Here is a 24065-nt window from a genome sequence, read left to right on the forward strand (position 1 = left end):
TGTCTGCACACAAACTGAATGTAGGGGCCCAGCGCTTCTTCTCCCAAGGGAGACCATCTTTTTCCCCTGGGCCCTAGGTGCCCCCTGTGCTGATGGCTGAAAAAACGTCATGGGATACCGTTTTGTAGGCTGATTTGGCTTGTTCAGGACTGCCTGCCCCCTCTTCTGCCCCTCCGGATTGGAGTCAGCTTCTTTCCCAGATTCCAACTAAAGAGGATTTCCATTCACTTATTGCTGAAGTCAAAGATACATGCCGGATGGAAGATTCATCCCTACGCCAAGACTTACAGCATGTTTCTGACAGAGTTGAGGGTCTGGAGGATGCCCACGATTCCACCAGGGCCTATATTGCTCAGCTCCAGTCTACAATTGCCTCTCAAATGGAATTTCTCAGTGATCTACATACTCATTTTGAGGACTTGGACAATTGGAGGAGGAATAATAACATCCGAGTGCAGGGACTGCTGGAGGCTTCTAGTGAGGAGGACCTCCATGTGACCCTGGAAGCCATTTTCAACCTTATACTACATGAGCCCTCTTCCCACAAAAATCAAGCTGGACAGAGCTCATAGGGCCTACCGCCCTAAATCCGCCACAGGGACGTTGTTTGTTGTGTGCAAGACTTCCAACTTAAGCTATCATTAAGCTATCATGGCTAAAGCTTGTTTTCTGCGGAACTTTGATTTTGATGGGGCTCCTATCCAGTTGTTTCAAGACCTATCCTGGTTCACTATAGGAAAAGGTGGATGCTTCAACCCCTTCTTGCACTCCTGCGCTCCCACCAAGTGCCTTACAGGTGGAATTTCCTGTTTGCTCTCCATGCCCATAAAGACGGACGCTCTGCTGTGCTCTGTCTCAGATCTCCCAGCATTCTGCTCAGCCTTGGACTTGCCTGTTCCTCAGATGGTAGACTGGGACCTGACAACCCCTCGCCCTCATCTCCCTGCTGTTTGGCAGCCTATCCGCTCCCGCAGTTATGGACAGAACAGGAAGTCTACCCCCCAGGATCCTAGGGGCTCACCGCGGGCCCCTCCTTAGAGCTGCCGTCTGAGGACTGATGCTTCCTCTATGTCTATTGCCTCAGGGCTTTGGTTGGCTCCTAGTTCTCCCTTGCTAGATGTCGCTACTTTGAATATTGCTATGTTACTGTATTAACCTCTTAAGGACACATGACGTACTGGAACGTCATGAGTCTGCTCCCGATCTATAACACGGGGCCAATGGCCGGGACTCGTGGGTGCGCACGGCATTGATCGCGGTGCCGCGCTATTAACCCTTTAGACGCGGCGTTCAAAGTTGAACGCCGCGTCTAAAGTGAAAGTGAAAGCATGCCGGTTAGCTCAGGGAGCTGTTCGGTATAGCCGCGGCGAAATCGCGGCATCCCGAACAGCTTACAAGACAGCCAGAGGGTCCCTACCTGCCTCCATGATGTCCGATCGCCGAATGACTGCTCAGTGCCTGAGATCCAGGCATAAGCAGTCAAGCGGCAGAATCATCGATCACTGGTTTCCTATGAGAAACCAGTGATCAATGTGAAAGATCAGTGTGTGCAGTGTTATAGGTCCCTATGGGAGCTATAACACTGCAAAAAAAGTGAAAAAAAAACACAGTGTAAATAAAAATAAACATATATATGGTATCGCCGCGTGCGGAAATGTCCGAATTATAAAAATATCTCATTAATTAAACCGCACGGTCAATGGCGTATGCGCAAAAAAATTCCAAAGTCCAAAATAGTGCATTTTTGGTCACTTTTTATATCATGAAAAAATGATCAATAAGTCCTATCAATGCAAAAATTGTACCGTTAAAAACTTCATATCACGGCGCAAAAAAAGAGCCCTCATACCGCCCCATACGCGGAAAAAAAAAAAAGTTATAGGGGTCAGAAGATGACAATTTTAAACGTATTAATTTTCCTGCATGAAGTTATGATTTTTTCCAGAAGTACGACAAAATCAAACCTACATAAGTAGGGTATCATCTTAATCGTATGAACCTACAGAATAAAGATAAGGTGTCATTTTTACCGAAAAATTTACTACGTAGAAACGGAAGCCCCCAAAATTACAAAACAACAGGGTTTTTTTTCAATTTTGTCTCACAATGATTTGTTTTTCCATTTCACAATGGGCACAATGACTGAAGTCATTACAAAGTAGAATTGGTGGCGCAAAAAATAAGCAACCATATGGATTTTTAGGTGCAAAATTGAAAGAGTTATGATTTTTTAAAGGCAAGGAGCAAAAAACGAAAATGCAAAAACGGAAAAAAACCCGGTCCTTAAGGGGTTAATATTTGCTGTAGTTAATGTCTGCACCAGTTATTTCGCTTTCAGCACATGCCCTTTTGGCGCGGCCTTAGTGAATGGTGTATGACCTTTTGGCAGTAGCTTTCTGGTGTCGTTCACCCATTTTTCCCCACTTGAGGCTGTTACAATGGACTACCTGTTTTCTGGGTATTTGTTTACCCCGCTCCCTTTAATGGTCTTGGCCTCCGCATTGGCCTCTTGGTCAATGGTTCACTTTTTTAATCTGTTCTGTTTTTGTTCTGTCATTTGTTGTCTTTTTCTTTTGTCGTCTGTTTGTCTGTCCCCTTGTTGCCCTTTCGTCTCTCTCCCCTTCTTTTTCTTGCTTTGTTCTAGGTTCCTTAGTTCTGTTGCTGGGCTCTAGTATGCAGGCTCCATTTCTATTGGTCCCAAGCGGTTCCTCTGGGATCTTCTGTGAGTATCTCTCTTTATTGGTTATGTTCCTTCCCACTCATCCACCATGGTTAAGTGTGTCTAGCTGAATGTCAAGGGCCTTAATTCCCCCCCCCCCCCCCCCAAGTGGCGTTTATTGCAGCGGTAGTTAGTTGCGCTGCGGGCCGATACTGTTTTCCTTCAGGAGACACACTTTGACTGTTCTGGATCCTTTCAGTACCTCAATCTTCTTAACCCACATGTCTACTCTGCTATCTCTGATAGGAAGGCTGCTGGGGTTGCTAGTCTTGTTTCTAGATCTTGTCTGCTCCAGGTTTCCTCTTCCTTCCTTGATCCCCAGGGGCGTCTTGTGGTGGTGGAGGGTGACCTAGGGGGTGTATCGCCCCTGCTCTCTAATTTTTATGCTCCTAACACTTCTCAGATTTCGTTCTTACACAGGGGGCTTGCTAAGCTTCATTAATATCCTTCTGCCTGGCTTCTTGGGGGGGACTTTAACATTATTTTCTCTCCTTCTCTGGAATGCCACTCCCTTACTACTGTCCCTCCTGATTTTTCAACAAGTCATTCGGGCCTCTTCATTGTACGATCTCTGGCAGATTAAGCACCCGATGGATCACTCTTTTAGCCTTTATTCCCATCCTCATAACTTGCATATGCGTATAGACTGTTTTTTCGGTAATCTTCCAATGGTGCGCATGCTCTCACATGCCTCTCTTGAGGCGATCTTATGATCTGATCACTGCCCTGTTCGCCTTTCTTTCTCCTCTTCTCCCTCTTTCCTTCGGAGTTGTCAATGGTGTCTTAATGACTCTTTACTTGAGTCCTTACCCTCCCGGGAGTCGATCTAGACATGCCTGAGTGAATATTTTGCTAATAATGAGGTATCAGTTACCTCTCCAGCTGCTCTCTGGGAAGCTCACAAGTTCGTTGTACAAGGGCATTGTATTGCTCTGGGTGCACAACTTAAGCGTGATTCTCTGGCTCATTCCCGGGAACTTAAGGCTCAAATTACCAGACTGGAAACACTTTTACTGTCCTCTCTCTCGGTGCTGAGGTGCTTGGCGGCTGCTCGGGCTCAACTGGGTGACCTTGCTCTCAGTCATGTTAAGTGATGATTGTTGTATGTAAGCAATGTTTTTATGTGAAAGGTAATAAGGCTCTTACCATGTTAGCTAGGCGCCTACATGATTGAGAAGTCGCCCAGTCCCCCTCAGCCTTGAAAGACTCTTCTGGTGTTCTCCATTATTACCCAGCCAAAATTTCCTGCCTTCTAGTTGACTATTACTCTGGTCTTTATTCTCTTCCTTCTCAGCTTCCGTCTGACCCGGTGGAGCGCGCAGCTGCACCTTGATTCTTATCTCACTTCATGTGGTACAAAATTATGACTTTGTCAGGGGCGGATCGTGAAGTTCTTAATACTCCTATTACTAATAAGGAGCTCCTGGAGGTCCTCAAGTCTCTTCCTGCTGGTCTCTCCCCCAGCCCAGACATATTCATATATTTGTATTATGAGACTTACTCTTTAATTCTTATACCTAAACTTGTTCCTCTCTTCAATTCTTTCATGGGGGGTGAGGAGATCCCACAGCCCTTTATGCACTCTTTGATCACTCTAATACATAAACCCGGTAAGGATCCTCACGATTGCTCTAGTTATAGACCCATTGCTCTTCTCAACTCTGATCTGAAACTATTTTCTAAGGTTTTGGCTGTCCATCTTTGCTCCTTTCTCCCCTCCCTTATCCATAAGGATCAGGTTGGGTTTATACCTTGCTGTCAGGGAGGTGATAATTCTAGAAGAGTGGTGGGTCTGGTTGATTTAATCAATCGGAGGTCTGAACAGGCATTGATTCTCAGCTTAGAAGCAGAAAAGGCATTTCATAGGCTGGGATGGTTGTTTCTTTTTTGGTACTTTCCAGAAATTTGGTATCAGTGGTAATTTTCTTAATGCAGTGCAGGTTTTCCTACTCCTCTCCTACTGCTTCTCTTAAACTTCCTCATGCCCCCTCTCCTACTTTCCCTTTGTTTAATGGTACTCGTCAGGGTTGTCCGTTATCCCCCCTGATCTTCGCATTGTGTATTGAACCTCTTGCTGCCATGATCCGTGGGGGATCCGGATATTACGGGCATCTCCGTTCATGATAGGGAATTTAAGATTTACTTATTTGCTGACAGTGTTTTGCTTACCCTCTCTCGTCCTTTGCTTTCTCTTCCTAATCTCTACAGGGTTCTTCACGATTATGGTGTAGTTTCGGGGTATAAGGTTAATCTCTCAAAAACTGAAGAACTTCCTCTGAATATTCCTTTCCCCCTGTCTACTCTCTTGCGTGCTAGCTATTCTTTTAAATGTTCCTCCTCTGCGATTAAGTACCTGGGGGTTTACATAACCTCTCGCTATTCCTTTCTCTATTCCACTAATTTCCTCCCACTTTTCCGTGAACTCAGGGCTCTCATGGAGATATGGCAGTCACAATATATCTAATTTTTTGGCCGTATTGTGGCGTTAAAATGGCGATTCTTCCTAAATTGCTGTTTTTTTCAAGACACTGCCGGTCCGTGTACCGTTATCTGCCCTTCGCTCTTTTCAGTCAGCCATTTTTTGGTTTATCTAGGATGGGAAGAGGCCCCATTTCCCAATGTCGATATTTCACATTTTCTGTCCCTGCCCGCTCATAGTGGACTACTGGAGAATGGTACAATGTTTGCTGACCAATGTCTTGGGTGTTTGTTTCCTTGGATCCCCTTATCTTTTACACTTATCCCATTGTGCTCTGTATAAGAAGCCCTTTAAGCTTTTCACGCATATTGCTTTGGCAGCTAAGACCATTATTGCTAAGTGCTGGAAGAGGACTCTTCCTCGCTCAGAGGCCGATTTATTGGCTCATATACGCGAGAACCGTTCTCTGGAATCTCTCACAACCTCTTCAAACAACTCTGTCCCTTTGTTCCGCTCTGTCTGGGAAACATGGGACCGCTTCTCTGACCGACAGCCTTCTTTATCTTCTCTGCCTCTATTTTTCTTCCTTATCTTTTCTTTCTTCTTTTTCTTATCGGTTTTGTGGATTGTCTTTTATGTTGGTCTTTGTGGTCCCTATATTGTCCCCCCCACCCCCTCTTCTCTGTTTGTGGTCCTTTGGGCTTCTGTTCCTGTATTTGTTAGTGGGATGCAAAACACCTGCTTATGTTTTACTTAGAGCTGGAATACTGGCCTTTTTGTGCTTACACCCCAGTCATGGGGCTTTGTTTGGTTTTGGTTTATCTATGCCGACCTTACATGGCTCCCTTTATGCTCTATTATGCATTGTCTTGGCAATTGTAACTGGGACTCCGACCCCTTATGTTTTTATTTCCATGTCCTTTCATGTCCTTATTAAAAATTGTTTAATAAAAATTACAGTTGAAAAAAATAAATAAAGGGGCAGATCTCAGGGCCAAGAACGCCAAATCGTTGACTTTTCTCCCTGTGGGTCAGAGAGATTTATACTGAAGAGAATGTGGAAGATGAAATCCTTTATAGGGTTGTGAAACCAATTGGTACTACCACACAGGTACCGAGAGATGGTCTTGAGAGCCCTGCACGATAAACATGGGCATCTCAGGGTGGCCAAGACCTATGGTTTAGTACAAGTCCGATTCTATTGGCCTCGCATGAGGGAACATGTCGAGTAACATGTAAAGACCTTCAGGAGATGTATGCAGAGAAAGACCCTACCTGTGAGAGCTTCCCCCATGGGTGATCTAAAAAGTACAGGACTTATAGATCTTGTGTGTATGGATTATCTATGCATTGAAAACGATAAAACTTTTCATACTAAAGATCAAAAGACTGTGACTGTAGCCAAGGTCCTTTGGCAGAAGTATTTCATACACTATGGTCTACCAAATCAAATACACTCTGACCAAGAGAGACTTTGACAAGTTGATTAAGGGACTGTTGGACATGCTGCAGGTGCATGAGTCCAGAACACCTTATCACCCAGCCTAAGTGGTTTAATAGGACCCTCCTAGACATGCTGGGGACTCTCAAGCAAGTTGAGAAGTGATCTTGGAGTAAACATGTTGAAGCTATGGTTCACGCATATACCTGTACAAGACATGAATCTACAGGATTCTCATTCTATTTCCTAATGTTAAGAAAAGAAGCCTGACTACCCATAGGTGTCCAGCTGGGAGTGTCCCCTGATGGAACATATTCAACCTCATATGTGAGGAAGCTCAAACAAAACCTTCACATGGCCTATAAGTTGGTCACCTAATCTGTGGCAAAATTGGAGGAACGGAACTAAAGAAGATATGATGCTAAAGTGAAACATTGGGAAATTCGAGCAAAATTCTACGGAATCTAGGCGTGCCTGGGAAGCACAAACTGGCAGACAGATTGAATGACACCCTATTAGAAGTTATGTGTACACTAAAAGGACTGCCAGTGTACAATATTAAGGGCCCAGAGGGCCGAATAAAGGCTTGGCATAGAGACCATGTGCTACCAGTAGTGTACACTGATGAAGAGGAAGGGAGTAGTGAAGAATTGGACGAGCTAGTAATGGAGTCCTGAAAATAAGGCAGAAAAAACCCCAGGAACTCCGAGTACAGAGGATCGATGGTGGCCATCTGCTGTTGAGGAAACGCAGCGATTGCCGCCTCCTACTCTAATGGTTTCTCAAAGCGTTAGAACCCCTCCTGTGTCATGTAGTTCTCTAAGTTTGAACCCAGTAAATGTCTGAGCCTGGAATTCCCTTTAGAGACTCTTTACCCTTTAGTTTTAGGGCAGAGCCAGGACCTCAAGTTACTGGTGACCTTCCTAACAACAGTCATGATTCCTCTTTCACAGCTAAAACTAAGACACAACACCAGAGTGTGCCCCCCCCCCCAAGGGGCCTTAGTTTATGATAATGTGGGAGAGCCCAGTTATCGCTAACTGACACAAGAAGCATCTAAAATTATCACCTTACACGTTAGCTGAATTGGTAAATTTTAGTCATACTAAATCAGTAGGTAGCTAGAATGCTATGTATGTTATGTCCTGTTCTTATTTGTTTGAAGTTTTCTGGCTAGGAACTTGCCGGTGAAAGGCAAGTATTTTTCAAGGGGGAGCATGTAACCCCCTCCTGAGATTATTGTTATATTGCCCTGGATTACCTGATGTTCCCATTGGGTGACAAAATGAAGTGAGCAGTAACTAGCTGAGGAGGTGGAATCTTTGTGAAATGTACTTGCAGCCATCTTGGGGAAATGTTCAGAGCAGCAGAGCCAGCAAACAGGGAGGAAGCAGAGGAAGGAGGTTACTAGGATCTGCCCCAAAAGTACTGCAGCAGCTGAGACGAATCTGCTGGTGAGTTGGAGATATCCAGAGCTGGTTACACTACAGCCTCTGTGAGCGGTAGGAGAAACTACAGCTAGAGTGACCTGATTATGGCCGGACTAAGGGGAAGTCCGAAGCCCTTCTTACCTGTCACATAGTAAAGACCATGAGGTCCGGTTGTGGACATATTAAGAGTTCAGTCTTCTGAAGGTGACACTGCAGAGCAGGACTTTGTATGGGCCCCATCTCTTTTATGTGCATCAACAGTCTTAAAGGGGTACACCAAAGGATAGGGAATAATATGTCAGATCCCCCACAATTTCTTCTGCAGCCCCCGCATCATGACTGCACTGAGCTAAGTTTGCTCCGTGCGTGATGACTCACGATACAGGGGCCAGAGTATTGTGACATCACGACTCCGCCCCCTCATCCTATAGGCTTGCATTGAGGTGGCAGAGAGTGACGTCACAAGGGGGCGGAGCCGTGATGTCACGATATTCCGGCCCCTGTATCAGGAGTCATCACGCACAGAGCAAACTTAGCTCTGTGCAGAGATGACTCAGGGGGCTGCAGGAGAGAGACAAGAAAGGGTAAGAGACCCCAGAGATACAGTGATATATATATATATATATTACACACTGCTCAAAAAAATAAAGGGAACACTTAAACAACACAATGTAACTCCAAGTCAATCACACTTCTGTTAAATCACTGTCCACTCAGGAAGCAACACTGACAATCAATTTCACATGCTGTTGTACAAATGGAACAGACAACAGGGGAAAATTATAGGCAACTAGCAAGACACCCCCAATAAAGGAGTGGTTCTGAAGGTGCTGACCACAGACCACTTCTCAGTTTCTATGCTTCCTGACTGATGTTTTGGTCACTTTTGAATGCTGGCGGTGCTTTCACTCTAGTGGTAGCATGAGACGGAGTCTACAACCCACATAAGTGGCTCAGGTAGTGCAGCTCATCCAGGATGGCACATCAATGCAAGCTGTGGCAAGAAGGCTTGCTGTGTCTGTCAGCATAGTGTCCAGAGCATGGATGCGCTACCAGGAGACAGGCCAGTACATCCGGAGATGTGGAGGAGGTCATAGGAGGACAATAACCCAGCAGCAGGGCTGCTACCTTCGCCTTTGTGCAAGGAGGAGAACTGCCAGAGCCCTGCAAAATGACCACCAGCAGGCCACAAATGTGCATGTGTCCACTCAAACGGTCAGAAAAAAACTCCATGAGGGTGGTTAAGTATGGGGATAGCGATGCTATCTTGAAAAATGCCAGGGTACGAGGCGCAGTCCGCTTGTGTAGTGCGTCCATATATATTGTAAGTAACATGTACACTCAATTAGATAGATGACATATGCTGAACTGCAATCCATTCTTGTTTTTAGCTGGAACTTCTCACCAGTTTGGTTGCTCATGACAAATGTGGCTCCATTGTTCAGGTTATTACAGAGTTTGCAGGTTTTGTTCTGGCACTTAAAACATCCCTTGACAAGTGAGCTTGTTGTTATCTGTTGGGTTTTCTTTTTTAGGTGGCTCGGGGCCACATTGTTTTTAATTGTTTTTGCCCTTATGTGAATCCAGGATTGGACGGTAATAGTTTTGAGTGTACATGTCACTTACAATATATTGGACGCACTACACAACCCCTGAGAAACAGAATAAATGGACACAGATTTAATATTATCCACCAATTTACAAAACACAGTGTCTCTCGCCATGCAATGAAAAAACATGCCAGCAAGATGGATGAATTTACTATAACCGCCATTGAACAGATACCAGAAGATGCAGACGATCGTTTTAGCACACTATGTAAACATGAATCTTATAGAATATATAAAATGGATACGTTACACCCTGCGGGACTGAATGAATGTCTAGATAATGTATGAAACCATAGGAGAACATAAAGAAACCTCTCAAGCACGTAGGTCTTTGAGCTCAGGAAATATTACAATATAACCCCACTACACTAAAAACATCATTCCTCTAATATAACTAAAAAACCTTTACCGACTATATCCAAAAATCATTATATACAAATCACTAACAGCTTATTGAGAACACTATACCATCCCCCAAAAGAAGTATTAACAATAGTTGGAAATACCGAAAGAAACTTGGCATTTATAGGAAACCATCCGAACCCAGAAGAAAACACGCACAAGAACCCCCGTAGATCCACTATGTACACTGAAAGCTGGAAAGACCATAAATGAAAAAACTATTACCTTACCTTACCCTACCGAGGCAATTCCCGAATCCTCACCATCGCCTCTTCAGATCTCCCACAGTGTACCTAGGTATTCCTCACACAAGATTTTGAGGCTCTGAGCAGGCATCTGCACAATGCGCAAGCGCAATGCCAGTACGAACTACCAGAGCCCCGGACCAAGTAATCCCATTACAATACACAACATTTTCCACGTACTGCAATGTGCAGACGCAGTACCAGTACGAACTGCCAGAGCCCCACGGCGCATGTGCCAGAACATCCACGGCGCTAAAATTGGAGAAAAAAATCCATAACTGGACTTCGGAAATAAACAAAACTCCAAATAATGGACATCTGCTATTCCCAGCTGGAAAACAATAAAAAGATTGCCCTCTTCAAAAAGATTCAAATAGAGAAATGTGAAACATTAAGTCTAAAAAATATGCTCTAAGAAATAACCAAGCCAAAGTACACATAATACAACACACTCACACATCTACAATATACACGTATAAATATACCACACTAGCAAAAATCTATGATAATTTACATGTTTTAAAACTATGTTGCATTTGTAAAGTTTTTTAAATGAACCACGTCATCAGTAAGCGCTACCTGTGGAACACCGTTCACACTGGATACCTGTCAATCAGGTGTTTCACGCGCCTTTTTTATGTTAAATAGTAAGCACACCACGTATGTTTGTCAAAGCCATTTGTTCATTGAGAAAGGGATGTGCTGTCCCGAAACGTCTGACTGAGGCTCAATAAAGAAACCTTGCACAATATTTACCTTGTATTGTATTATATTCAAGCGGACTGGCATTTTTCAAGATAGTAGCAGATAAGTATGGCTATAGCGATGCTATCAGCTGAAACTTCCAGGACCTGATCCCCGGGTGGCTGCACCGCACTTCGTACCACGGCTAAAAACTTTACTCCAGTGGTTGTGTCTGCCAACACAACCCAAGAAGGTGAGTCTATCTCTCACCACCCTACAATATTGACAACCTATAAGACGTACTGTCCCATGCGAGGCTCTGCTTTTTTTTCCACTAAGTACTTTTTTCCATGAGGGTGGTATGAGGGCCCGACGTCCACAGATTGGGGTTGTGCTTACAGGCCAATACCGTGCAGGACGTTTGGCATTTGCCAGAGAACACCAAGATTGGCAAATCCGCCACTGGCGCCTTGTACTCTTCACAGATGAAAGCAGGTTCACACTGAGCACATGTAACAGACGTGAGACAGCCGGAGCCAGGTGAGGGGACCTCCAGCCGCCATGCTGGATGATCGGGTTGCCGCGGCAGCGCTGTGGGTGATTCGATGATCCATTTAAAGTACTGCACTGCCTTTAGATGTTGTGATCTGTATTGATCACGGCATCTGAGGGTAATGGCGGACATCTGCATGATCGTGGCTGTCCGCCATTACCGGCAGGTCCCTGGCTATTGATAGCAGTCGGGACCTGCCGTGCATGACGCGAGCAGCGGTTTGGTGCTTGCGGTCATGTCGGAGCGTAAATGTACGCCATGGTGCGTTAAGTACCACGGCATTATGATGTACATTTACATCCATTGTCGTTAAAGGAAATCTGTCACCAGTGTTACCTGCACAAACCTTTCGGTACCGACAGGTAGTGCAGGTGACACTGATGACAACAATACTCACCTTGTCCCGTGGCGGGATCTCCGGTAATCTTATCCATTAGCTCCAGCTCGGGCACCTGGCTTGGGGCACGGGCGGAGCTTAGTGATGTCACCGCTGCTGTTCTCTAGCAGCGGGAGTAACTACACAAATCAAAGAGTCTGCCAAAATTCACACTATATAGTGCACAGTCCGACTAGGGATTTCCACCTCTCCCTCTCAGCTGCGATATAATCACACACTGTGGGATATACAGACATTTAAGACATGTCCATCTTATATAGACCCAGCCGGGTAGTAACTCACGATTCCGATGTTTGTTTTTCAGTAGCTTTTATCTTCAAAACTTCATCATGGATCTTTTAAACAAAGTTGAGCTCAGCATATCAACAGACGGATCTGAGCCGAGATCTTCTTCCTGCTCAACACCTTGGACACGACAGCGTTTCGGGGGCGTGCCCCCTTAGTCATGCGTACTAGTTGTGGGTAGGGGAAGGGTTATATAGCAAAACAGATAGACACCTGTTCACACAGACATAGTAACAATGAGAAAAATCACATGGAATTATTTCAAAACCCATTCAAATTAATCAAATTGCTATCATGCTATAAAAATGATTTAAAACTACATATTTTGTTCAAACCATGTGGAAAAACACTGTCCAATTCTGTAATCCAGTAGCATTCTCTCTGCAGTAAGCTCCTCGTTTGCCAACTCTGGAAGCTCCTTAAGTATTAACCATTTGAGTGCTGTAATAGAATGACACATAAAGAACAATAGCATGCACTCACCACAGAAGATGTGTCTATGCGTCCGGAGGTCCCGGGTAACGGGGGAGCATCAGGCAGATACCGAAGCGCTCAGAGGCTACGCCGGTCGTTTCACGTGACTGTGCGCGCTTCTTCCGGCCTCTTCTTCTTCCCTGAGGCCGGAAGAAGCGCGCACAGTCGCTTGAAACAATACAAGTTTTTTAACAATACTGTCACGATGCCGGCTGGCAGGAGGTGGATCCTCTGTGCCAGAGAGGGATTGGCGTGGACCGTGCTAGTGGACCGGTTCTAAGTCACTACTGGTTTTCACCAGAGCCCGCCGCAAAGCGGGATGGTCTTGCTGCGGCGGTAGTGACCAGGTCGTATCCACTAGCAACGGCTCAACCTCTCTGGCTGCTGAAGATAGGCGCGGTACAAGGGAGTAGACAGAAGCAAGGTCGGACGTAGCAGAAGGTCGGGGCAGGCAGCAAGGTTCGTAGTCAGGGTGGATAGCAGAAGTTCTGGTACACAGGCTTTGGACACACAAAACGCTTTCACTAGGCACAAGGGCAACAAGATCCGGCAAGGGAGTGCATGGGAGGAGGTCAGATATAGTCAGGGACCAGGTGGAAGCCAATTAAGCTAATTGGGCCAGGCACCAATCATTGGTGCACTGGCCCTTTAAGTCTCAGGGAGCTGGCGCGCGCGCGCCCTAGAGAGCGGAGCCGCGCGCGCCAGCACATGACAGCAGGGGACGGGAACGGGTAAGTGACCTGGGATGCGATTCGCGAGCGGGCGCGTCCCGCTGTGCGAATCGCATCCCCGACGGCCATGACAGTGCAGCGCTCCCGGTCAGCGGGACCGACCGGGGCGCTGCGGAGAGAGAGACGCCGTACGCGCTCCGGGGAGGAGCGGGGACCCGGAGCGCTAGGCGTAACAAATACATGCTCTCTTGTGGTGTTTATTTCGAATTTCTACAAACATTAATAAGGATTGTTCATCGCCCTTCCATGTAATGAACATGTCATTAATGTAGCGGAGCCACGTGGATGGCGTGTACCTATATGTATCATCGAACACATAAAGCTGCTCAAAGTCTGCCATGAAGGAATTAGCGACACTAGATGTCACTGAGGACCCCATAGATATGCCATATATTTGTAAATAATAAGTACAATCGAAAAATAAATAATTCAAGGTCAATACCATGTCAAGGAGGCCCATCAAAAATGCTATTTTTCTATTGTCCAGCGATGAATCACTGGACAGTAGCTCATGTATACAGGACATACCTTCATCCAGTGGAATATTTGTGTAAAAACTTCAAATAGTCCACATCAGTACTTTGGATATTATTAAGATGTCTTAAAAAATCTGAAGTGTCAGATAGACATCTCAACAGTTTTTTAATCATAGGTTGGAGGTAATCATCCACAAGGACTGCGAGAGACTGCAACGGGGACCCCGACCCAGACACGATTGGGCACCCTGGTGGCCTCTCGCAGTCCTTGTGGATTTTAGGGAACAGATACAGAACTGGTGTTCTTGGATACTCAACAATAAGTGCTTTACTTAATTTACTGGAGAAAATGCCATCCTCTACATGAGACATGATATAATTATCTACCATACGTTTATACTGCAATGTAGGATCTTCTTTTAATACTTTGTATACATTACCAGGGATATGGAATTCTTATTGCCCGACGCCCGGGACATGCAGTTCCGGGAGCCGGGCAGGTGAATTATTCCGGTCCTTAGCCCTGCTTCGGGCAACCAGAGCCGGGCCTGACAAGCACGGTGGAGCTCAGTAGTCTGTATGGAGCAGGCTCCAGACTTCTGCCCTCTCCGTACTCTGCAGCCCCCGGCTGTTTTTAATAGCCGGGGGCAGCCGCTAATAGCCAGCATGCGCCGATCCCCGTGGCTGGCTATTAACCCTTTATATCGCTGCTGTCAAAGCTGACAGCGGTGTCTAAAGGGACATGTGAATGCTCCCAGGTGGTCCAGTGAAGGGGATCGCCCACCCCCACAGTGTGATCGCGGGGGGAGGGGGGGGATCCACTATAAAAGTAGCCGGAGGGCTTACCTCTGTTCCCTTCTGTCCCGACTCTGTCATTGATGGAGCCTGGCTGGACTAGGCTCTATCAATGGATCACAGAGCACACAGATCAATGAAGTTCAATAGAACTCTATTGATCTGTATGAGGAATCTAATGATTCCTCCTAAAAGTCTAATAAAGTGTAAAAAAAAAGTTTAAAAGACGCACATTAACCACTTCCATGTTAAAAGTTCAAATCATCCCCTTTTCCTATATAAAAACATGTAATTGTAATAATAAATATATTTAGTATCGCTGTGTGCGTAATTGTACGAACTATTAAAATATAACATTATGTATCCCATACGGTAAATGACGTAAATGTAAAAGTAGTGGTTGTTAGCAGCAGTTCTTCTTGGTTCGGTTTAGGTGTACATGGCGTAGGTAAGTCCTCGTTAATTGATTCACGTGTTTTGTGTAGTCAGTTTCTGGTGGTGTATAGTGGTAGTAGATAATGTATATTTGGCTAAGGTAATTTAGTGATTGTCATTGTTAGGAATGTCGCACGCCTCCAACATCAAGGATAACGGCTCCTTTCTGGACAATACAGCCAGAACTTCGGAGCATGGCAGTATCCCGTCATTATGTAGTTGGACTATCCCGAAGTTAAGGGCCAGACTGTCACGCAGAGGGATTCCGTTTTCAGCCACGGACCGTAAAGCTGAGCTCTACCGACTATTAGTCTCAGAACAGGCAGGCCCCAGTGACCAGGCAGGCAGTAGCTCAGGGGAAGTCTCTATGCAGACTCTGAACACCTCCATCACTCAACTCCACTCCCTCATCAATTCCCTCTCTTCCAGATTGGAGAATTTAGAGCATCGGGTAGCTTCTCCACCTGCACCTATTGTTCCTTCCTCGCAACTGCAGGTTTCACTTACATCTGTGGGTCTCAATACCATCATCTCTAATGTCGCCCCGGCACATTTCATCCCGGCAAATCTCAAGAAGGACATCCTTGATGGTAAGGATGTCAATCTGGCATTTCTTCTTATCGCAACCCATGACGTAATTGAAAATAAGACCATAGCATGTGGGGAGGTCTCGGTAATACTTAAGGACGGAAGACTTAGGCGCAAGTTGTCCCTGGCAGAATTCAGTATGGCTTTCGCCATTTACAGGGATATCATCTGCTCCGTTAAAACTGAGAGGAGGGAAGAGCTAGATATGTATTTGTATAAGGTCACAGAGCTGTCGCATAAGTATGGGGGGCATTCCTTCTACGACAATCATCAATCGTTCTCAGCCAAGGCGGCAGCTGCCCTGGCTCAGTTCAACTATTCTGTGAACTGGGCCTTAGTCAACACGGAAATCTTCTGCAATCATTTTGCAGTCCACAAAGCCCCTGTGTGTGCACGGTGCCAATCTATTGCACACACCACGGACTGGTGCAGCAGCGTTAATGCTCCCGATGACGTAGTTCCAGGGACTTCCACATCCGCTCCGCAGTCTAAAAGCCCTAGGGCCTGCCTCACTGATAAATTGGGGAGATTCATCAAGTATCTGGGTAAATCCCAGATCTGCAACAACTTTAACTTCGCAACCTGCAACTACAACCAGTGCAGGCTGCTTCATGTCTGCGCCGTGTGCTTCACGCTTAATCTACGATTTGTCTGCGCCTTACTCGTCCTCCATGCCTAGTTTAAATTCACTCATTCCAGCCGAGGAATTAACACTCAAGTATGCCTCTATAGACGAAGCAATAGCTGTGATTCTCAGTATAGGGGGCAAGGCGTGGTTATCCAAAGCGGATATTTCAGACGCCTTTAAACTCCTTCCTATTCACCCAGACTTGTGGAAGTGGTACGGCTTGAAATAGCGGGATAAATATTATTTAGCTGTGAAACTGACGTTTGGTTCGGTAGTAGCCCCTGGTTATTCAACAGATTTGCCCAGGCTCTACACTGGATATTAGAACACGGGCTTGTGTGTACACATGTTATACACTACTTGGATGACTTTTTGTTCATTGAGCACAAGGACGCACGGCCTAGAGATCTCAAGGTGTTGTTAGCTACGTTTGATCAGTTGGCAGTTCAGGTCTCCAGTAGTAAAGTAGAAGGTCCCAGTAAGTCCCTCACATTCCTAGGAATAGTCTTAGACTCCCAGGCCATGGAAAACAGGCTTCCTCCAGATTCGTCTCGCCTTAGAAACACCATACATGGAGTTTTACAGTCCCTCAGGGTTACCAAGGTGGAGCTTCAGTCGCTCCTCGGCATGCTGAACTTCGCAATGAATATCATTCCTCAGGGCAGGTCCTTCGTGTCCAGACTGTTAAATTTAATGACCTCAGTGCCTGGCTAGAACGACGTGGTCTTGTTGGACAGCCAGGCTAGAGCCGACCTCCTGATGTGGGACTCGTTTTTGTCAGGCTGGAACAGGGATCTCGTTTTTTTATTCCAGGTATTCTCAGATGCTTCCTCTTCAGAGGGTTTTGCTGCCATCTGGGGAAATAAGTGGTTGGCCGATGCTTGGCCCTCGGAATTAAGTCAGTTGCCAGGCTTTAGGTCTAGCTCAGCCTTGTTCGAACTGTACCCATTTGTGGCCGCAGCTAGGGTTTGGGGCTATCTATGGCACAAAAAATCTGTCATGTTCGTATCTGATAATGCAGCTACCGTTGACATTCTGTTAAAGGGCAGGTCCAAGTCATCTGTCATTATGTCCTTGGCTAGGAGGTCAGTACAATTTTCATTTCACCAGCTCTCACATTCAGGGTGTTAGGAACTCTACTGCAGATGCGCTTTCCAGAAATAACTTGCCGCTTTTGTTCCAGGTGATACCCGAAGCCGACCACTCAGGGTTTCCAGTACCTCCCTTTCAGCAGTTGATCCTGGACTAAATGCTCCTTTACTGGTTGCTAAAAGCCTCATCAACAAATCTTTGTCCCCCCAGCACACAGAGGGCGTACACTACAGCTTGGAATTCCTACAAAAGATTTTGTTCTCTATACTGTGATACCATTCCACACACCACCTCTTTTCTATTGGCTTTCATAGGGTTTTGCCACTCTTCATTGCACTTGGCTTATAACACTATCAAGCTATATCTCTCGGCCATACAACACCATTTATCTTTGGCATTCCCGGACAAGCCCTCAGTGTTCTCTTCTTATCCTATTAGAGCAGCTTTGAAGGGTGTCCAGAAGAATGAGATTTGCAAAGCTTCCAAGTGGCAGCCCTTGTAGGCGGTCTTGTTTAGAAAGTTAGCCAATGCATTAGATAGGCTACCATTTTGGCCATCAGAATAGTATGACCTTGAAAGCCGCGCTGTTCTTAGGAAATTATGGGTTCCACAAGCCGGGGGAATTCACGTGCAGGTCAGTCAAAAGTCCGTGATTTGCATGCCAGCAGCTCAGTTGGGTCACTGATCGTTACGAGCTGAGGTTGCAGAGCACTAAGACCTCTATGCCAGGTCAGGTTGTCATGATACAATATTTTTCCACGTTGCATAAATGGTGCCCGGTTAAAACAATGCGGACTCTGATGTCATCCCGTTCAGGTTCTGACGATGACCAACCGTTGTTGTTATTAAGAGGGGCCGCCCTCACCACAGCATTATCTGTCAGTCACATTCGTACATTAGTTAAGGCTTTGGGCAGTGATCCCACCGTCATATCCGGTCACTCACTCCGTATTGGTGCCGCTATGGGTTCCCGCACACGTTATTAAGAAGTTAGGGCGCTGGAAGTCGAATACCTACATGAGGTATATAACCAACCCCAAAGCTGAAATGAGCCAGGCATTTCAACAATTAGCTATGTAATGTTTGTGTTGTGTATCAATAAAGCACTTTTGAATTAAATCTATGGAGTTTTGCCCTCTAATTTCAGGTGCACCCTTACGCGGCAGTACATGTCATAACTCTGACTGCCAAGAAGTTATTGTATGTTATTCTGGTAAGGTAATAGGTAGGTACGCTACGCTATTGAGCACCGACCAAATATATATATATATATATATATATATATATATATGTATTTTTTTTTTCTTGTTTCAGAGAATATGTTATTGAAAAATTAAAAGGTATCATTATACTAGGTAGTTATGGCTATCATGAGACGAGGAGGAAAAAGCGAGAGTGTAAAAGCGAAAATTGGCCCGGATAAGTGGATCGTCATGAGGGAGAAGTAGATTTTGCTCTGTTTTAGTCCCGTGGACAAGTATTTTTTTTTTTAGAAAATTTCCACAACCCAGATTACTATGAGAAAGCTGCCGTCAAGCCTAGTTTATATAGTCGACACTGTTCATAATGACAGTGCAAGGAGAGGGGGGGAGGGTCACTGTCGTTATGAACAGGGTCGACTATATAGATAAGGCTTTACGGCAGCTTTCTCATAGTAATATATACATACATATATATTCACAGCAGTGTCACCTCTCCAGTCATCACCAGACCCCTCCATTACTGTATAATGTCCCAGCAGTGTCACATCTCCAGTCATCACCAGACCCCTCCATTACTGTATAATGTCCCAGCAGTGTCACCTCTCCAGTCATCACCAGACCCCTCCATTACTGTATAATGTCCCAGCAGGGTCACCTCTCCAGTCATCACCAGACCCCTCCATTACTGTATAATGTCCCAGCATTCCCAGCAGTGTCACCTCTCCAGTCATCACCAGACCCCTCCATTACTGTATAATGTCCCAGCAGTGTCACCTCTCCAGTCATCACCAGACCCCTCCATTACTGTATAATGTCCCAGCAGTGTCACCTCTCCAGTCATCACCAGACCCCTCCATTACTGTATAATGTCCCAGCAGTGTCACCTATCCAGTCATCACCAGACCCCTCCATTACTGTATAATGTCCCAGCATTCCCAGCAGTGTCACCTCTCCAGTCATCACCAGACCCCTCCATTACTGCATAATGTCCCAGCAGTGTCACCTCTCCAGTCATCACCAGACCCCTCCATTACTGTATAATGTCCCAGCATTCCCAGCAGTGTCACCTCTCCAGTCATCACCAGACCCCTCCATTACTGTATAATGTCCCAGCATTCCCAGCAGTGTCACCTCTCCAGTCATCACCAGACCCCTCCATTACTGTATAATGTCCCAGCAGTGTCACCTCTCCAGTCATCACCAGACCCCTCCATTACTGTATAATGTCCCAGCATTCCCGGCAGGGTCACCTCTCCAGTCATCACCAGACCCCTCCATTACTGTATAATGTCCCAGCAGTGTCACCTCTCCAGTCATCACCAGACCCCTCCATTACTGTATAATGTCCCAGCAGTGTCACCTCTCCAGTCATCACCAGACCCCTCCATTACTGTATAATGTCCCAGCATAATGTTTCTTTGAATACATATTAACTCACAAATAGATAGCTGTCAACATACCTGTACAGGAGCCGTGTGCTTACAGGACCTGCGATGATGTCACCGTCATGTGATCAGTCACATGGAGGAGGAGGAGTCACATGATCAGGGGCTGCTGCTCTAGGCTCATCTGCTCAGTGTATGCAGGACTCATATGCTGTATATGTGTAATGTACATGTAGCTGAGCTGTATGTGTACACAGTAGAGCTGTATATGTGTAATGTACATGTAGCTGAGCTGTATGTGTACACAGTAGAGCTGTATATGTGTAATGTACATGTAGCTGAGCTGTATGTGTACACAGTAGAGCTGTATATGTGTAATGTACATGTAGCTGAGCTGTATGTGTACACAGTAGAGCTGTATATGTGTAATGTGCATGTAGCTGAGCTGTATGTGTACACAGTAGAGCTGTATATGTGTAATGTGCATGTAGCTGAGCTGTATGTGTACACAGTAGTGCTGTATATGTGTAATGTACATGTAGCTGAGCTGTATGTGTACACAGTAGTGCTGTATATGTGTAATGTACATGTAGCTGAGCTGTATGTGTACACAGTAGAGCTGTATATGTGTAATGTGCATGTAGCTGAGCTGTATGTGTACACAGTAGAGCTGTATATGTGTAATGTGCATGTAGCTGAGCTGTATGTGTACACAGTAGAGCTGTATATGTGTAATGTACATGTAGCTGAGCTGTATGTGTACACAGTAGAGCTGTATATGTGTAATGTACATGTAGCTGAGCTGTATGTGTACACAGTAGAGCTGTATATGTGTAATGTGCATGTAGCTGAGCTGTATGTGTACACAGTAGAGCTGTATATGTGTAATGTACATGTAGCTGAGCTGTATGTGTACACAGTAGAGCTGTATATGTGTAATGTACATGTAGCTGAGCTGTATGTGTACACAGTAGAGCTGTATATGTGTAATGTGCATGTAGCTGAGCTGTATGTGTACACAGTAGAGCTGTATATGTGTAATGTGCATGTAGCTGAGCTGTATGTGTACACAGTAGAGCTGTATATGTGTAATGTGCATGTAGCTGAGCTGTATGTGTACACAGTAGAGCTGTATATGTGTAATGTACATGTAGCTGAGCTGTATGTGTACACAGTAGAGCTGTATATGTGTAATGTACATGTAGCTGAGCTGTATGTGTACACAGTAGAGCTGTATATGTGTAATGTACATGTAGCTGAGCTGTATGTGTACACAGTAGAGCTGTATATGTGTAATGTACATGTAGCTGAGCTGTATGTGTACACAGTAGAGCGGTATATGTGTAATGTACATGTAGCTGAGCTGTATGTGTACACAGCAGAGCTGTATATGTGTAATGTACATGTAGCTGAGCTGTATGTGTACACAGCAGAGCTGTATATGTGTAATGTACCTGTAGCTGAGCTGTATGTGTACACAGTAGAGCTGTATATGTGTAATGTACCTGTAGCTGAGCTGTATGTGTACACAGTAGAGCTGTATATGTGTAATGTACCTGTAGCTGAGCTGTATGTGTACACAGTAGAGCTGTATATGTGTAATGTACATGTAGCTGAGCTGTATGTGTACACAGTAGAGCTGTATATGTGTAATGTACATGTAGCTGAGCTGTATGTGTACACAGTAGAGCTGTATATGTGTAATGTACATGTAGCTGAGCTGTATGTGTACACAGTAGAGCTGTATATGTGTAATGTGCATGTAGCTGAGCTGTATGTGTACACAGTAGAGCTGTATATGTGTAATGTGCATGTAGCTGAGCTGTATGTGTACACAGTAGAGCTGTATATGTGTAATGTACATGTAGCTGAGCTGTATGTGTACACAGTAGAGCTGTATATGTGTAATGTACATGTAGCTGAGCTGTATGTGTACACAGTAGAGCTGTATATGTGTAATGTACATGTAGCTGAGCTGTATGTGTACACAGTAGAGCTGTATATGTGTAATGTACATGTAGCTGAGCTGTATGTGTACACAGTAGAGCTGTATATGTGTAATGTACATGTAGCTGAGCTGTATGTGTACACAGTAGAGCTGTATATGTGTAATGTACATGTAGCTGAGCTGTATGTGTACACAGTAGAGCTGTATATGTGTAATGTGCATGTAGCTGAGCTGTATGTGTACACAGTAGAGCTGTATATGTGTAATGTGCATGTAGCTGAGCTGTATGTGTACACAGTAGTGCTGTATATGTGTAATGTACATGTAGCTGAGCTGTATGTGTACACAGTAGTGCTGTATATGTGTAATGTACATGTAGCTGAGCTGTATGTGTACACAGTAGAGCTGTATATGTGTAATGTGCATGTAGCTGAGCTGTATGTGTACACAGTAGAGCTGTATATGTGTAATGTGCATGTAGCTGAGCTGTATGTGTACACAGTAGAGCTGTATATGTGTAATGTACATGTAGCTGAGCTGTATGTGTACACAGTAGAGCTGTATATGTGTAATGTACATGTAGCTGAGCTGTATGTGTACACAGTAGAGCTGTATATGTGTAATGTGCATGTAGCTGAGCTGTATGTGTACACAGTAGAGCTGTATATGTGTAATGTACATGTAGCTGAGCTGTATGTGTACACAGTAGAGCTGTATATGTGTAATGTACATGTAGCTGAGCTGTATGTGTACACAGTAGAGCTGTATATGTGTAATGTGCATGTAGCTGAGCTGTATGTGTACACAGTAGAGCTGTATATGTGTAATGTGCATGTAGCTGAGCTGTATGTGTACACAGTAGAGCTGTATATGTGTAATGTGCATGTAGCTGAGCTGTATGTGTACACAGTAGAGCTGTATATGTGTAATGTACATGTAGCTGAGCTGTATGTGTACACAGTAGAGCTGTATATGTGTAATGTACATGTAGCTGAGCTGTATGTGTACACAGTAGAGCTGTATATGTGTAATGTACATGTAGCTGAGCTGTATGTGTACACAGTAGAGCTGTATATGTGTAATGTACATGTAGCTGAGCTGTATGTGTACACAGTAGAGCGGTATATGTGTAATGTACATGTAGCTGAGCTGTATGTGTACACAGCAGAGCTGTATATGTGTAATGTACATGTAGCTGAGCTGTATGTGTACACAGCAGAGCTGTATATGTGTAATGTACCTGTAGCTGAGCTGTATGTGTACACAGTAGAGCTGTATATGTGTAATGTACCTGTAGCTGAGCTGTATGTGTACACAGTAGAGCTGTATATGTGTAATGTACCTGTAGCTGAGCTGTATGTGTACACAGTAGAGCTGTATATGTGTAATGTACATGTAGCTGAGCTGTATGTGTACACAGTAGAGCTGTATGTGTGTAATGTACATGTAGCTGAGCTGTATGTGTACACAGTAGAGCTGTATATGTGTAATGTACATGTAGCTGAGCTGTATGTGTACACAGTAGAGCTGTATGTGTGTAATGTACATGTAGCTGAGCTGTATGTGTACACAGCAGAGCTGTGTGTAATGTACATGTAGCTGAGCTGTATGTGTACACAGTAGAGCTGTATATGTGTAATGTACATGTAGCTGAGCTGTATGTGTACACAGTAGAGCTGTATATGTGTAATGTACATGTAGCTGAGCTGTATGTGTGTAATGTACATGTAGCTGAGCTGTATGTGTACACAGTAGAGCTGTATATGTGTAATGTGCATGTAGCTGAGCTGTATGTGTACACAGTAGAGCTGTATATGTGTAATGTACATGTAGCTGAGCTGTATGTGTACACAGTAGAGCTGTATATGTGTAATGTACATGTAGCTGAGCTGTATGTGTACACAGTAGAGCTGTATATATGTAATGTGCATGTAGCTGAGCTGTATGTGTACACAGTAGAGCTGTATATGTGTAATGTGCATGTAGCTGAGCTGTATGTGTACACAGTAGAGCTGTATATGTGTAATGTACATGTAGCTGAGCTGTATGTGTACACAGTAGAGCTGTATGTGTGTAATGTACATGTAGCTGAGCTGTATGTGTACACAGTAGAGCTGTATGTGTGT

General features: G+C 44.9%; 1 protein-coding gene across 1 annotated transcript in view; it reads right to left on the minus strand.

Annotated features, from left to right (window-relative positions):
• Window positions 1-20093, minus strand: part of LOC130300591 (oocyte zinc finger protein XlCOF7.1-like) — a 110775-nt gene extending 90682 nt beyond the window's left edge. Inside the window, exon 1 of the mRNA XM_056551561.1 lies at window positions 20067-20093. The gene's annotated coding sequence lies outside the window, so the exon portion shown is untranslated. The remainder of the gene's footprint in view (window positions 1-20066) is intronic.
• Window positions 20094-24065: the final 3972 nt, after the last annotated feature.

This window comes from Hyla sarda, chromosome 1 (assembly GCF_029499605.1).
Source record: "Hyla sarda isolate aHylSar1 chromosome 1, aHylSar1.hap1, whole genome shotgun sequence".
Lineage (NCBI taxonomy): Eukaryota > Metazoa > Chordata > Amphibia > Anura > Hylidae > Hyla > Hyla sarda.